Here is a 17,187-nt window from a genome sequence, read left to right on the forward strand (position 1 = left end):
GCGGCGTAGTGTATCTGAGATACACTACGCCGGACGGAGAGAATCGCCGCGCTTCGTGGATCTGGCCCAAATACCCTAGCATGTAAAACTGCTATTACATATGTATTTCGCCTAGGCATTTATCTGTTAGCCTGGGTTCAGCTTTAACCACTTGGCACCAAATCACGTACATGTATGTAATTGACTGCAATTGGTTATACAGTGATTATGCCTGCAGCTGTCAGCCATAACCCAAGTACGTTTTTTTTTTTTTTGAGCCAGCGATGCTCTTACAAGTAAAAGTAATCCTAGTGGCTAATTAGGGGGTTCCCCCCCTAACGCCACCCTTTGATGCCCCTCCATGCTCTCCCATTCCAGAATGACAGAGGTGTTCGGAGACTGGATCAGCTTCAACCCTCTCTGTGGTCTAGGGCAATGTTTCTCAACTCCAGTTCTCAAGTACCCCAACAGGTCATGTTTTCAAGCTTTCCATTATTTTTCACAGGTGATTTGATCAGTTTTTTAGTAATTACCACAGGGGAATCCTGAAAACATGACCTGTTGGGGGGTACTTACGGACTGGAGTTGAGAAACATTGGTCTAGGGCACCGGAAGCTACGAGCATTTCATCACTTCCGGTTAGGGCAGATGTAAACACTGCCATTTTTTTTCTGAAAAGCATGAGATCAATGTTTTGTTTTGTTTTTTATTTCAAGGGTAGAGGAGAGATCTAGGGTCTTATAGGATAAATGGCACCCAAATCAATATTTTGCATTTTGCCATGATTTGGAATCATGGGCAGAATTGCGCCAATTCTGCATACAATTCCCAATCACCCATATCTGAATGGGACCTTACCCAGCCTATGCTAAAGAAACTACAGGTAATCTTATTTGTTTCTTTAGGACCTACTGTTTTTTATATGGTAATGATTGATTAAAATGTATTTTTGTAAAATCACACTGCTACCTCCCTATAGCTGGCGTTTAACATTAAAATAATATGTATGCTAAGACATATCGATCCTAGTAGAAGTCTGGGTGGTATAGCAGCATTGCTGTATATAACTTGTATGTAACCTAAGGTTATGCATTTGTTCTGGTGGGTTTACGTGTTTGTATGAACATTTTTAGCACGTGTTGGGTCACTAAACATGTTATAATATGATTGCACCATCTTTGTAAAATCAACTTTGAATTTAAAACATATCTAAAAACAAAAACAAAAAATGTATTGTAGGTTACCAATCTTTTTACATGATGGCTGTAGAATTTTTCCTTTATTATCACCTGGTGATCTTGCCATACCATGCTCCCTGTCCTAGGGTGGCTCATCTATGTATGGAAGAGCAATGGAGATATCCTTGGACAGCAGCATTGTCTGGAGAGGATAGTGTTAGTTGGACTAATGAATTTAAATAGACTTTGGGAGACATAACGTAGAATGCACCATTCCTGCTGGTCCATTAGGCCATTTCCATTTGGCTGGTTTGCTGTGTCTTCGAAAGGAAACCATCACGCTGCCTAACAGAATTGTGAAAGGCACATGCTTAACTGAAGTGATTGCATACTGCAGATTCAGGTTGATGGGAGTTTGCATCAAATGACATTCACTGTATTGTCAAGGATGCCAAAAGCATCACTCTTTGTACACCGGTTAGGTGATCCTTGATTACTTGTCTCCCTAAGTGAGAATTTGAAATCAACCTTAACAGGCAAAAGGCTGAACTCCCACAAAGACATATGGTAGAGCAGTACCAGTAGTTCCTGACAGTAAATAGTTCTATTGTAGGTCAAATTCATTGTCATGTAGCATCTGTGCAATGTAGAGTGTGAAAATATATTGGAGCATGAGCTGCTCCCATTGGACCCAGTGTCTATGTAACTGAAGCAATAATTGGCATCATCCACTGCTAATAAAAAAAAGTAGGGCTATTACTGATTAAAATTTTCGTGTTTGATTAATCACTTTTTTTAAATTCATTAATCGACTAATTTTGATTAATTATAACGCACATACAGATCCAACTACTTTTAGCTGATCTCCTTGCAGGCTGGTTCCCAGTGCAGCTACCAACCACTGGAAAAATGGATAGCAGGATAAAAAAAAACACACAAAGGCAGTGCTCGATGGGAATAGCATTACAACTTTTATAGTCTTCAAGTGGGTAACAAAATAAATATTGCTCTGGAGATAAAATCAATGTAGCTACATAAACTGTAAAAATGGTGCAAGTAATACCAAACGGTAGCAAAAGCAATCATAAAAACATGTAGCCAAGTATGATACTGGTATAAAAATGTGTACAACGATACCACTGCTGAATCCAGATGAGGAGGGGTTAACATCAGTCCGTCGGCATGTAGATGTCCCATGAAGGGAACTATCACAACTCCCAGTGGATGGCTGTAGAATCCCAGGTTGATAGAGGGAGGTGTAACAGCCCTTGCGTGTGGCAGATAGTAAGGTCCTGCCGGCATGCAGATATAAAGGCACGGCAAAGGAGCCCTTCAGATGGATGCGGCAAGCCCCGCCGGTGTCAGTGACCGATGGAACTCCCTGAAGACCCGGAAGCTGGCAGAGAAGTGAGTACCGATCAAAAGAATTTTGATCGATCAAAAAAATTTACGTTTGATTGAGGAATTAATCGTTAATTTCCGCAACCCTAAAAAAATGAAAAATATTTTTTATAAAGTATATGCAGCTGCTAGCTACTGGCTTAATGATACACTGTGTAAGGGGTTAGCTCGGTAGCGGGGTGTGTGACCCCTTGGATGGGTTCACCACACACTGTCAGTCGAAGACGGTTGAAAACAAAGATTTTGGTTTATTCTTTCATCTTGCTGGAAACAAGTTCAAGCATCCAAACAGCATAAACAAAATCAAACATAAAATAAACCCTGGCCACTTTGGGCGTCTACCTTCCACACAGGAACCTATCAATGGAGTCTAGCACAGCCTACTGCTGGGTAGACAGTGCTGGTCATACAGCAGAAAAACAATAGTCTTTTGATTTTTATCACACAGAAAAATCAATCCTCTCCTCACCTCCTCAGAAGACTTTCAGTACTGCTCTATTTCACTCAGAAAGCCTCAGCATGCAGCAAATTAGTGGTAATCATCTGGACTACTTATAGAGGCATTAATTGCCTCATTCTGAACAGCTGAAGTCTTCCAACGGCCTTTAGCCTTTTCTGGCTACGTTTGCAGCCGACGCCTAATAACAATTGGCGTATTGTCTAAACAAGGCAGAAATGTATGTCCCGTCTGTGACAACACCCACAGATTTACCTGACTTCCTGTCACAATATGTACTTTGCATCAATAGCTACCACACAAGTGGGGAAATTGCAGTACTAGATGGGCAATCTTAGACCACAATTCCCTTGTTGGCTTCCTCATGACCTTTTAGCACGTCAGAAATGACTGTGCCTGTCATTCCACTGTGTAGCTATCTGGTCGCTATCCCGTCTCTGCTGCTTACCCTCCCTGATGGGATCCCCTGCAAACCAGCTATGCCCCTTCAGTCAGCACTTCCCCCACAACTTCTGCTTTCCACAGTTTACACCATTGCCAACAACAACCATTGCCTCCTTTTCCTCTACCTGCACCAGTTCATCTTTCTCTCAAAGATCCAACCTAAAGACAGGCTGAACATTATGACCCCCAGAAGTCTTACTCCACTTACCATCGGTTGTAGTAATTGCTATTCTTGTTTTTTGTTGTTGTTGTATTGGACAATGTTTTGGGCCATTATTGGAATTCAACATATTTCTAGATAACAAACTATATATATATATATAGAGAGAGAGAGAGAGAGAGAGAGAGAGAGAGAGAGAGACTGAGAGAGAGAGAGAGACTATCTCTGGTATGTATATATAAATATATACAAAAGTAGAAAATAAAAAAGTTAACGTAGAATATATAGCTGTGTGTGCGTGTATTGCTTGACTATGGTAAGGTTGTAGGAAAACAGACCTCATACAAACAATGCTTTCAGAAAAAAACTGAAAATAGAAACTTACATCAATGTGTAATTGGTTGTGATTGACAGCAGCACGAGCCAATGGCTGCGCTGCTTCAATCGACCAATGAGTGAGCCGTGAAGCCGGCCAAGATGACAGGATGTTCACGGCGTGGGACTTTCGAGGAGTCAGGTAAGTAAACAGGGGGGCTGGGGAGGCCGGAGTTGTCGGAAGTTTTTTCACCTAAATGCATAGAATGCATTAAGGTGAAAAAACGTTTACCTTTACAACCCCTTTAAATGGTTTGTCTTACCCCTGTAAACTTATATATCTGGAAGAGAGCCTTTTCCAAAGAAAAAAACACAGACTTATTGGCTGTATCACCAAATGAAAATACAAGAAAGAAAGCCTAAAAAAGAAAACTAATGCAGCCATCATATCTAAGATTTGGTAAGCTGCAATATCATAAATGTTTTATTTTAGGTTTAATACTGCCTTTTTCTAACTAAAACATCTTAATCATTTGTTTAGTATTTCAAAAAGGCACGTTTGTTATATACCAAGATGCTTGTATGCATTTTTTTTTAAAGTGTATGCAAAGCCAAAACTTTTTTTTTTTAAGTTTTGGATAGAATGTGGAAAGGATAGAGCTCCTGTTAGGTTTTTATTGCTGCCTGTGTCCACCCGGGGAGAGTCTCGCTGTATGTTGGTCCTGGGAACCATTATCGGCTTAGAAAGTGATGGGAAATGCAACTTTTTGGACTTGTCACAGGAAAAGGAGATGAGAAGAAGTCTTCCAAGGAGAAAAATGTGCTATGGTGACAATTAAGAGGGGGTATCCCCTTGCTTTGCAATGTTCTCCTTCTTCCTGCTGTGTCTTTGGAACAGAAATTTTATACAGATAGCGTTAAAATTTGTCATGGGTTTTAACCAATTCCTACTGTATCCAAGACTTAAAAATGTTTTGGCTTTCATACATTTTAATAACAATGGGCCAAATTCATAAAGAAGATACGACGGTGTATCTCCTGATACGCCGTCGTATCTTTGAATCCGGCCGGTCGTATCTATGCGCCTGATTCATAGAATCAGGTTACGCATAGATCTCCCTAAGATCCGACAGGTGTAAATGACTTACACCGTCAGATCTTAGGCTGCAATTCTAGGCCGGCCGCTAGAATATGCAAATGAGTCGTTACGCCGATTCACGAACGTACACTTGTCCGTCGCAGTAAATTTACGCCGTTTGCATACGAGATATGCGGCGTAAAGATAAACATGCCCCATAGGTGGCTCAGCCAAATTTTAGGGACGGCGCATGCGCAGTACGATCGGCACGGGAACGCGCCTAATTTAAATGATACACGCCCCATTTGAATTAGGCGGGCTTGCGCCGGACGGATTTACGATACGCCGCCCCAAGTTTACAGGCAAGTGCTTTGTGAATCAAGCACTTGCCCGTAAAACTTGCGGCGGTGTAACGTAAATGCAATACGTTACGCCGCCGAAATTCTACCTGAATCTGGCCCAATATGTCTTGGGACACAGGTTCTTCTTTTGTATCAAGATCCAGAGGATTTCATGAGTTCTATGGTCTTCACACTATTTGTTGACTTTATTTAGTAGCTTATAAATAACTATGGAAAATTGAGAGGTAACATTGGCCTAAGGTATGACATTATTGGCCAATGAAACCAGCTGCATTCATTTTGGTATTTAAAAAGCAGTCCAACAGATAGTCTTCCAGATTGCGATAGAAAAATGACAATGGAATTTCATTCCTATGGATGAAATGGGCACTTCCTCTTATCTCAATATTTGTCTTACAATTGCCGGTTACTCTTTTATCTATTTGTTGTTTGTCTTCATTTGCTGCTATGAGTTTTTTTTACGACAATTTCAGCTTATATTACTTGTCCATGTGGGTCGTTAATCTTACTTAAAATACTATTGTGAGTTCTGAAGTGCTCTCTATGTGTTTTAAATTCAGTTTTTTGGTTAGAGATAATTTAAGGCCAAAGCACGGGCTGCACAAGGAAATGTATGTTTTATTCATCAAGAGCTTTTTATTAATGATATACCAGATGTAATACTAATATCCATGAAGCTATCTTATAATCTGACAGTAGCCTTGGCAGCAGTGAGTTCAATTTGTGGCTCACATAGAAATGCTATGGCATATTGAGACTTACAGCAATACTGTATATTCCTGTAACCAATTATCCTGCTGATGAGTTACGCAGACATTGCCAGAACGTGTGATTTGTGGTTTTTATTTATCCACTAAAAGTGGTACCTAGCAACAAGGATTTCATATCTCTCCGCACTCACTGCTCTTAATTTAATTGTCAGTAGAATTTGATGTTTAAATTTGGATTTTTCTGGTTAGTTGAACTTTGAAGTCATAGTCTTTATTTTCAATTTAACTCTTGGATACCTTTCCAGCTTGATTTTTTAAAAGGATCAGAAACACAGAACAAAACAGAAGTCATTCTTATTCCAAGAATGATAGAGAAATTCTGGGACAAACACAAAATTGAATATCCCATGATAGTCAACAGGGAATATTTGATCATGGATCAGTATGTTCAGCTGGTGGTCTGTGTTGTAGGCTTACTGTTGCGTTTTGCAGGTGGCCTAAGATTTCTCTGAACTTGTACTTAGCTTCTAATATATGACATAATTTTCTTTTTTATGTATCCTGGTCTGAGAGCGTACGTTTTATGGATGTAATTTACCTCGGGAAAACCTTGGATAGCACTGAGATAAATGAAGAGCTATGTGATGTGAAGGATTTAGGGATCTTACATATCTACCTGGCTATTAAGTTAACTATATTTCCAACTTCAGGATCTACTAAATGAATAGGCTTTAAATAAAATGTCCACAGTTGTGTCTGAAGGCCAAGGGTCATAATTCGAAGTCATTTAACATTAAATACTGTCGATGCCACTCTCTAACCAAAGCTAGACATGTACAGTATATGCATACATACAGTTGATGAGTACTTTTGCCACTGGAGACAAATAAAAGGATGGCAAGGCAAGGGAAAAGTTAGAGCCCGGGAAGGAGAAATCATGGGAAAGCAAGCCTGCGGTCAAGAGATAAAAGGAGTTATGAAGATAGCCATAAAGGGGTTGCGTTGCAGGCTAGAGAGGGGAGCCCCAGTGTGCTGTGCTACCTTTTGTCTGATCTCCAGAAGACAAACCAGGTCTGCAGAGGTGTCTAGGGACAGAGCGGCTTGCCTTGCAGCCATCATAAAGGAGATTGCAGTCTGTGTTACATCTCCCCCTCCTTATGTTACCCTAGAACACTTTATGAGAACCTCTCCTTCCTTGAATTACAAATACATGCATTTGAAGGTCTAGCATCCTTACATTAGGTTAAAAGGTCACAGACAGATCTTGCATTTATCTACTTTACTGGCCAGTGTCTAGATGGGGCCTAAGCATTGTAGATAGGTAGCAATGTTAACTGCAAATTTCCTAGATTTCAGTGACATTTACGTCTGTGACTGCTGATAATATTGTGCATAGAGTCATTCCTCTCTCATTCATCTGGTGCATTCTGGCAGAGCCCTTCCCAGGTGACAAAAAGGTATGGATGTAAATTTGTTCATTGTGCCACTGAATATTATGGTTTTTGATAGCGTGTTACCCCTACTTTGTCAATTCTTTTTAATCCTCCTACAGGGATTTTTCCTGACTTAATTTTGTCACTAATTGTGTCAGTGAATTGTTGGGTCCAGTTAAAGACAAGCCATTTGCTTTAAGGTTCGATGTGTTGTGCATTCAGAGATGGTAATCTGCATACCTTGGTTGTAACGAGTGGTTATTTGAGTTACTGTTGCCTTTCTACTATCTTGGGGCCCTCCTGGCCTGAGGGTGTGCTGCTGCAAGTTCTGCAAGTAGGCCCAGAAGCCTGTCTGGGGCCGACTAATCCTGTGGTGGTCCGTAGGCTGTCTTGCCTGTGTGGAAAAAGCCAAGCCAAGCTGAGAAGATCCAGGGAAGGACCCTTGCTAGAGAGAGCCAGGGTGAAGGCTGGTCTCTCAGGAGGGCCTGGTGACTCGTTTGGAGGATGCACCTATATCTAAACTCTTACAGTGTTGCCGGATGGCTTAAAGGTTCTGACACGGTAAAGCTGAATCCTATTGTACTGTACAATCTAAACCATGGTAACTAGCTCCTGGCTGCTAAGTCTGTGAGAGAGGCTTATCCAGGAGTTCTAGCGGCTGCTAGGTCTGTGTGAGAGGCCTATTCAGGTAGTCAAGATCTGCTAAAAGAGAAAGCTGTTTTACCTTTGGATTCAAGAAGTCTGTAAGTAATCTGCAACTGGTATCTGAAACCTCCCCTAACCCTCTCTCCTACTACTTCTTTCAAGTTCCTTATTAACCACGTAAGGACCCCTTTATGCCGATATACGTCGGCAGAAGGGCACGGCTGGGCACGGCTGGGCACAGGCACGTTGCTCCGTGACCACGCCCGCGGGACCCGATCGCCGCTGGTGTCCCGCCATCGGTCACAGGAGCTGAAGAACAGAGAGAGATGTGTGTAAACACACCTTCCCAGTTCTTCTGTGTGGCAGTGACACTGATCGTCTGTTCCCTGATATAGGGAATGACGATCAGTGACGTCACGCCTATAGCCACGCCCCTCTACAGTAAAAATCACTCTCTTAGGGCACACTTAACCCCTTAGCGCCCCCTAGTGGTTAACCCCTTCAATGCCATTGTCATTTTCACAGTAATCAGTGCATTGTTATAGCACTTTTCACTGTGAAAATGACAATGGTCCCAAAAATGTGTCAAAAGTGTCCCATGTGTCCGTCATAATGTCGCAGTCACGAAAAAAATCGCTGATCGCCGCCATTACTAGTAAAACAAAAATTATTAATAAAAATGCCATAAAACTATCCCCTATTTTGTAAACGCTATAAATTTTGCGCAAACCAATCGATAAACGCTTATTGTGATTTTTTTTTACCAAAAATAGGTAGAAGAATACGTATCAGCCTAAAATGAGGGGAACATTTTTTTTTTATATTTTTTGGGGATATTTATTATAGCAAAAAGTTAAAAATATTGTATTTTTTTCAAAATTGTCAGTCTATTTTTGTTTAAAGCGCAAAAAATTAAAACCGCAGAGGTGATCAAATACCACCAAAAGAAAGCTCTATTTGTAGCAATTGTCAGTTGCAGTGCTGAATCGCAAAAAAGGGCAAGGTCCTTAACCTGCATATTGGTCCAGGTCTTAAGTGGTTAAAGCACTGAAAAATATATAAAGTGACTGGCGCAAAAATTCTGTTCTAACTTCCCATTATAGCCATGGACTCAGCCCTGGGGTGAATGTAAGCTTGCCTCCTGCCTCTGGAGGTACCCCCATTCTCCCAGTAGACCCAGGGGAGCACTACACATCTTTGCCTCTGTTTAATCTACAACTGCCATGATTCTGCACATGTGATCAGTTTAGACACCAGCCAGTGGATGGCTTAAAAGTTTGGGTGAGAGCACAACCAATGGTAGTGTTACATTTCCTGTAGATTAAACTGTATAGGAAATGGTTTTATGGATGGGTTTAGTTCCGCTTTACGTGCCACATTTGGAAAGTAGATGTGCCATGACCCACTTGTATTTTCCAAACGATATATCTTAAGCATTATACAAGGCACATGAGAACATACCGTTTTCCAAGACATGCTTCAAACTACGGCTCTCCAGCTGTTGCGGAACTACACGTCCCATGATACATTATTATACTCTAACATTTACAGACATGACTAGGCATGATGGGAATTGTAGTTCCTGAACAACTGGAGGGCCGTAGTTTGAAGACCCCTGTGCTAGACCAGTATTATGGCTCCAGAATTGGGAGTGTGGCATCTACCCAACTTCTCTCTGCTGGCGAACACACACTGAAACAGGAAGAAATATACTTTGCCCCCGGAAGTGAATCTGTAGACCGGAAGTAGGTGTGTGTTTTGAAGCCAAATCATTTAGACATACACACATTACTCACCACCATGTAAAATTAAATAATAGATTATCTTAATTTGCAAATAAGGATCATCTCTTCCTCAGAGATCAGTGAGCGGGGCATGGTGGTGGGAAGAAATTTGCAGCAGTACAAGCAACTTCCTGGAGGGGCGTAATGTCATTCCTGTGTGCTGGCCACCGCTTCCGGGAACCAGATATGCGCCACCGGGACATGCATCTAAGTGCAGGCCCATAACTTTATATGCGAATAATAGGAAAGTAGATGCAGATTTCCAGGACTGGACTAACAAATGTTTCCAGTGAAAAGGCAACTGGTGTTTTCTATTAAAAAAGCTCTAAATGGGCAATTGACATGCATCACAGTTGAATTTAGGAATATGTCAGGAAAGGTTACTTGCTGGTGGCACTATCACTCCCAGATCTCTGGGCCGCAGTTACAGTGTCCACCAGCGGGTGTGTTCCCGGCAGCCTGGAGCCGACATCATCTCCTGCAATCAGGCATCACCTGAAACTGATTGCAGGAGGTGTGCTCATACCCGGCAGATGCTTGCACACACTCTCTTGGTATTGTTTCCTTGTGCCCTGACCTGTGGTTGCTACCTTGTATCCGGAATACTGTTTCCTGTGATCCTAAACCCTGTATCTGTACCTGGACCCCTGCCCTGCAGCCTGATTCCTTCAGCCTTTTCTCCCTGTCTCCTGTTACCCTCTCCCTGTCCTGTCTTGCTTCCAGCCCCATCTGCTTGATTTCCCGTGTATGACCCTGGTTTGTTTACTATTATGAATGTATCTTACACCTGTATATACGTTTGGTTTGGGTAGTTATTTTTTGTGTGTCACTGTGGTTGGTTGCTGGTTTATTTTATTAAAAATATATTGAAGTAGCGCTAATTACTCAATTAACAAAGTGCTATGTGAATAAAATTAATGCAAATTAATCTAACAATAAAGTGCATCATAACAGTGTAACATTAACGATATAAAGTCCATAAAAATATGATAAACTAGAACCAAGTCCGTGTGTAAGGTGCATATGGAAAGTGCATTCACAAAAAATCGGATCATCCAGAGAGCAGATCAGTCCTTATCACAGCAGGATGGTTTCATAGATGAGCAAGATAAAGAAAGGAGGAAAGGGATGGGCAAGGGAGTCTAAATCTGGAAATGTATGCAGATTATACTGACAGATTCCTCTTATCCTCCCCCGGTGGTATTAGCCTCTTATCTTGTAAATAGACCCCAGTGGGTCTAGTGGTACATTGAACGATAATGGCCAGCCAGCGGTAATTGCTCCTTTCACCTCAGTGCGTTTTGTACAGGACACCACTGCAGTACTACCTCCGATCTCAGCAAAGATTTCCTGGAAAGTGTGTCTCCAGATCCAGAGATTTAAAAGCAAGAAAAAAGAATCTCCATAGTGTAGTAAGTTAAAAGGCACGGAGGTCCATTTATTAAAATAAGTAATTGACAATAAAAAGGGCAAAAAAAAACGGCAAACAGATAAAAACAGCTTCAAAGATACAGGAACTTCGGGTCACGGCCGTAAACCTAAAGTGACACCACCACACTCCTCCCTTCCTCCGCAAACCACTGCTCTAAAAATGGAAAATTAAATATTTACCTTTCTGTAATTTTCCTTCCTGGTGCCTATCCATGGCAGCATACGCACAATCTATGCGTATGCTGCCATGAAAGCACCAGGAAAGTAGCTTTTAGACAAATCAGCCTAGTTAAGATGCAGCTGTAAAAACTGTTCCATGGAAATTGTTTAGGAGTGAAAAAAAGCATTACTTGGATTGAGCATGCATTTGTAAAACAATTAACAACACACATAAAACATAAACATTTGCTACAAATTTTATTGGTCAACAAAATAGGACTTGGAAAAGAGCAAGGAAAGCAAAAAAACATGTTAATTTGAGACAATAACAGAATATGGTTTTGAGGTCTGACCATTTTGCAGAGGAAATTGACAGGGGTTAAAAGGACTGTGCTCACAAATGGACAGTCTCTCAAGGATTTAAACATTAGTCATAAGACATAACAAACAAAATACAAACAGAAAATATAAGTGTTACAAACAATATAAGGACGCCCAAATGTACTCTCTTGACTGACACACACACACACACACACACACACACACACACACACACACTCTCTGAGCATGCCTAGAAAAATCCAAGTGGTGTTCACACACAAAAAGCACAAAAAATAAACCAAAGTCCCTGAGCATACCCAGACAGGGCCGGTGCTACCACTAGGCAAACTAAGAAACTGCCTAGGGCGCACTGCTGCCTAGTGCGCCCGGCCACTGGTGTTCCTACTATCTTTTCTCTGCAGCAAGCAACTAAGTCTCAGCATCAGCGTGCAGCCACCGCTACGTTCGCACATATTGTCAGATCTGCAGTGGCGGCGAAGGACTGTGTCTGTGTCCTGACTCCCGAATTAATTGAAGCAAGCAAACATTCATTGATGGGCACTGGTAGGCTGTATTGATGGGCACTGATAAGGCTGCATTGATGGGCACTGGTGAGGCTGTATTTGTTGGATGCTGGGGAGGCTGCATTTGATGGGCGCTGGTGAGGCTGCATTTGATTGGCGCTGGTGAGGCTGCATTTGATGGCACTGGTGAGGCTGCATTGATGGACGCTGGTGAGGCTGCATTTGATGGGTGCTGGTGAGGTTGCATTTGATGGGAGCTTAATTTAAAAGGTCAGGTATACATGGGCAGGGACAAAGGGGTGGAGTCACTTTTAAAACTTTCACTTTAAAAAAAAATGACATGCTTTTTTTAGTTACATTTTTTCTTTTTACATACTGTGATCAGAGCAATAAAGAGCTGACGTGGTACTAATCTGGGTAGGTGACCAGGCTTTTTACACACTATGATTGCTTATAGCAATGCATTTCATTGCTATAAGCAAGCACTTTTACTGAATGATATAGATTCATTCAGTGTGTATTTTTGTGATTGGTTGAGATTGGCAACAGCTAATCACATAGTACAGGTGAACTGTGATAGGCCCTGTTTGTACCATGTGATCATTGTGACCTATTACAGCTAGCAACTCAATAGTACCCAATAAATGGCATGCATCAAAGCCATTTATCGTTTACAATTATCACATGATCTGCTGTGATTGGTCACAGTGATTGCATGGTAGTGGTAGCGGGCCAGGACACTAATCAGTCATCTGCTGTGTCCAGTGGGCACAGCGAGTGACAGATCATGATGAAGTGTGGTCCGGCAGGCATGTTCTAGGAAGGACATCATATGACATCCACCCAGAACAATAGGGCATAATTTTACAATGGCCTTGGCAGGGAGCTGTTAAGGGAGCTTTCACTGGCAATTATCAAGACTTTCCTAACTTCTATGAATGGGGAAAGTGGGCAGAAAGGGCAGGCATAGTCAGGAACTTTTGATGAGGCTAACCCCCCTCAGGAAGTTTAGAGCAGTAGTATAGGGGGCATTGCTAGATGAAGATTTCTGTTAAATGAGGACACAGCAGTACAAAGGACTCATCTCAGTGAAGGTAAGTAATGTCCCTTGTACATATCTTTCCTTTTTTTATCTCCCATTCACTGTTTGCTCAGCATCTGGATTCCCTATTTTTTAGTCTGCGTTTAAGGTTTACAGAGCTCAATAGCTTAAGCTAAGATTACACACACAATAAAAAGGACTGATTCATATCTTCGCCCTTCAACCATCTCCTCTGTGTAGATTTTCAATTAGAGAGACACTGTCTGAAAGCAAAATAATACTGTTATGATCTCTCTTTAGAAAACACATTTCTCTCTAGCACCAGCATTGCAGCTGTGCCCTGCATCAAACATTTATTTGTAAAATTAAGATTTTGTATACATAGTTAAAAACATGTAATATATCTGTTCGAAATGGTATAGGCTTTATGGAAAATGAGAATAAAAATTACCCAAATCTATTCTGGCAAAATCAAAATGGTATCAAATACATTCTGATTGGTTGATATGGATTAGTAGACAGTGAAATGTATCCTCAGGTCCCCATTGATGCAGCTTTTACAGTCATGTGATAGGGAACTGAAAGCTGGAATGGTTTCTATGGCACTTATCATTTACATATGTCAGACATTATCTCCCTTTCACAGTGTGATAATTGCACTTGGCCAAACATGGCATGTCTGAGATTTTCCATAAGGAATGGTTTGATAAATTGACTTATTAAGAGCTCTAAGAGTTGAAATGAGTCCCACATGAATTTGCTTTTCAATAAAATGAAAAATGTAAAGGCTTACTTATGAATGGAAACAATTTTTGTTAACGTTGTGGGACCCTTTTAATAGCTATAGTTATTTACTTTATGTATCTACAGGGCATTTGATGTATTGTGTTGGTAATTACGTTCTTTAGAGTAAAGTGGCATTCACATTCATTTATTAGAACAAATGGATTATGCACATCATTGTCCACAATTTTGAAGGCTGGATCAAAATTTTGAATGCTGCTGCTTTTTTAAGGATTTTTGGTAAAGCTGTACAGGCTTGTGCCTAAGGCAGCAAAACCTAAAGAGGATTACACCTCCATCCATAGTTCCATCTTTTCAAATAGAAAGAAATATACAGTATTTATCGGCGTATAACACACACAGGCCTAAAACACGCACCTTCAATTTTAGAGGGAAGTTTCAAGATTTTTTTTTTTTTTTTTTAAATAAACCACTTTAAAGCAAAATAATGGTCAGTGCCCATCAATGCAGCCTAATTAATGCCCATCTTCAGCCTGATCTGTGCCCATCAATGCAGCCTGATCTGTGCCCATCAATGCAGCCTTATTAGTGCCCATTTGCAGCCTCAATGCAGCTTGATCTGTGCCCACCTGCAGCCTGATCTGTGCACATATGCAGCCTCAATGCAGCCTGATTAGTGCCCATCTGCAGCCTCAATGCAGCCTGATCTGTGCCCATCAATGCAGACTGATAAGTGTCCACTTTCAGCCTCAATGCAGCCTGATCTGTGCCCACCTGCAGCCTGATCTGTGCCCATCTGCAGCCTCAATGCAGCCTGATTAGTGCCCATCTGCAGCCTCAATGTAGCCTGATCTGTGCCCAATGCCTGATCTGTGCCCATCTGCAGCCAATCTCCTATCAATGCAGCCTGATGCCCACCTGCAACCTCACATCTGCAGTCTGGAATCACTGAGCTGTCATCTCCTGTTTACTCGGCTCTCAGTTGGCGGTCACATATACAGTCACTCCTCCGCCATCGGCATTGGACCAGCTCCTGTAATTGACAGAACACTGGTCCAATGCCGGTGGTGGAGGCGGGACTATGTGAGTGACGTCAGAACCGATTGAGAGCAGAGTAAACAGTAGATGATGACTTGGTGATTCCGGCGGCGCTTGTCCCCCTCCTTCTCCTCCGAGGTACACCATCGGCGTATAACACGCACTCGTGATTTTCCCCCTATTTTCAGGGGGAAAAAGTGTGTGTTATACATAAATAAATACAGTACAAACTATTAATACAATGAGGTTAATTTACTATAGGAGGAGAGCATGTTCACTTTGTAAAGAATACCAAATTATGTGCGATTTCTTTTTTTTGTAAAACACATAATTTTTGTGGCACGATTGGATGATTAACCCCTTTACGCCAACATAACGCATACAGTATATGCGGCCTTCAGCTTCAAGTGGTTGAACCGGGGTCCATTTTTTAGAGCCAACGGTTGGCTTTCTTGTAATAACAACCGATGTGGCTAATCAGCCGCTTGGCCAAAATGTAAAAACACCCCACTGTGTCCCCTGCATCTTTCAATATCTCTTTGTCACTACTGTGTACCCCCCTCTCCACAACTGCACCTCTGGACCCCTTTACATTACACAGCACCTCACAGCTCTGGACCCCTTTACATTACACAGCACCCTGCATCACTGTCCCCCTTTACATTACACAGCACCCTGCATCACTGTCCCCCTTTACATTACACAGCACCCTGCATCACTGGACCCCTTCACATTACACAGCACCTCTTTCCCTTGACTGAAACACTACACTATATTGACAGTATATTTATTTCAGGTCTAAAAGAGGAACCTTTCGGAATGAGGGACAAATGGATTTGATTCCAGAAGAGGGACAGGCACTCTTAATAAGGGACAACTAGAGGGGAGGGGAGCGCTGCAGTCACTGCTTAAATCGTCCACAGGGCCAGTTCGGCCATGCTCCTGGCTCTCCCTGGCAATTTCAGGGGGGGCAAACAACCCCCCTTGCCCTATGGAGCGGACGCTCATGCGCTTGGCTGTTATTACAATCAGTGGGAGGGGGCGTTCATCCCACCACCTTTCCCGGCTCGCCCTCGGGCTCTCCCGTCCCACTGGGAGGCCTGAGCAACCAGCCGGAATGTCTACTAACACGGAAGCAATGTCATAAAATCACTTCCGGTTTACTGGAGCCTTAAAGATGACAGATTTCAGTATTTCAGTATTTCAGTATTCAAGACATCCAAACTTGGCGTTTTCAATGCTTTTAAGTGCAAAGGAGGGATTTGGGGTCTTATTGACCCCAGATCCCTCCAAAAAAATACCTGACACGTGACTATTGCTGTGACAAGGGATGTTTACATTCTTTGTGACAGCAATAAAAGTGAGTAAAAATAAATATATATATATGTATATATATATATATATATATATATATATATATATATATATATTTAGCGCCCCACCCCTTCGTGCTTGAGCACAGAAGCGAACACATACATAAGTCACCTCCACAAATGTGCATAGTGTTCAAACCACACATGTGAGGTATCGCCGCGATCGTTAGAGTAGGAGCAATATTTTTAGCACTGAACTTCCTCTGTAATTCTTAACTGGTAACCGTTAAAAATCTCCATAGACGTCGCTTTACCGTAGTTTGTCGTCATTCCACGAGAATGCGCAATTTTAAAGCCTGACATTATAGGTATCTATTTACTTGGTGTAACATCATCTTTCACATTATACAAGAAATTGGGTTAACTTTACAGTTTGATTTTTTTATTCATGAAAGTGTATTTTTTCCCCAAAAATTGCATTTGAAAGACCGCTGTACAAATACATTGTGACATTAAATATTGCAATGACCGCCATTTTATTTTCTAGGGTCTTTGCTAAAAAAAAATATATATATAATGCTTATGGGTTCTAAGTAATTTTCTAGCAAAAAATACTGGGCCAGATTCACGAACAATTACGGCGGCGTAACGTATCCCCTTTACGTTACT

Source organism: Rana temporaria, chromosome 1 (assembly GCF_905171775.1).
Source record: "Rana temporaria chromosome 1, aRanTem1.1, whole genome shotgun sequence".
Lineage (NCBI taxonomy): Eukaryota > Metazoa > Chordata > Amphibia > Anura > Ranidae > Rana > Rana temporaria.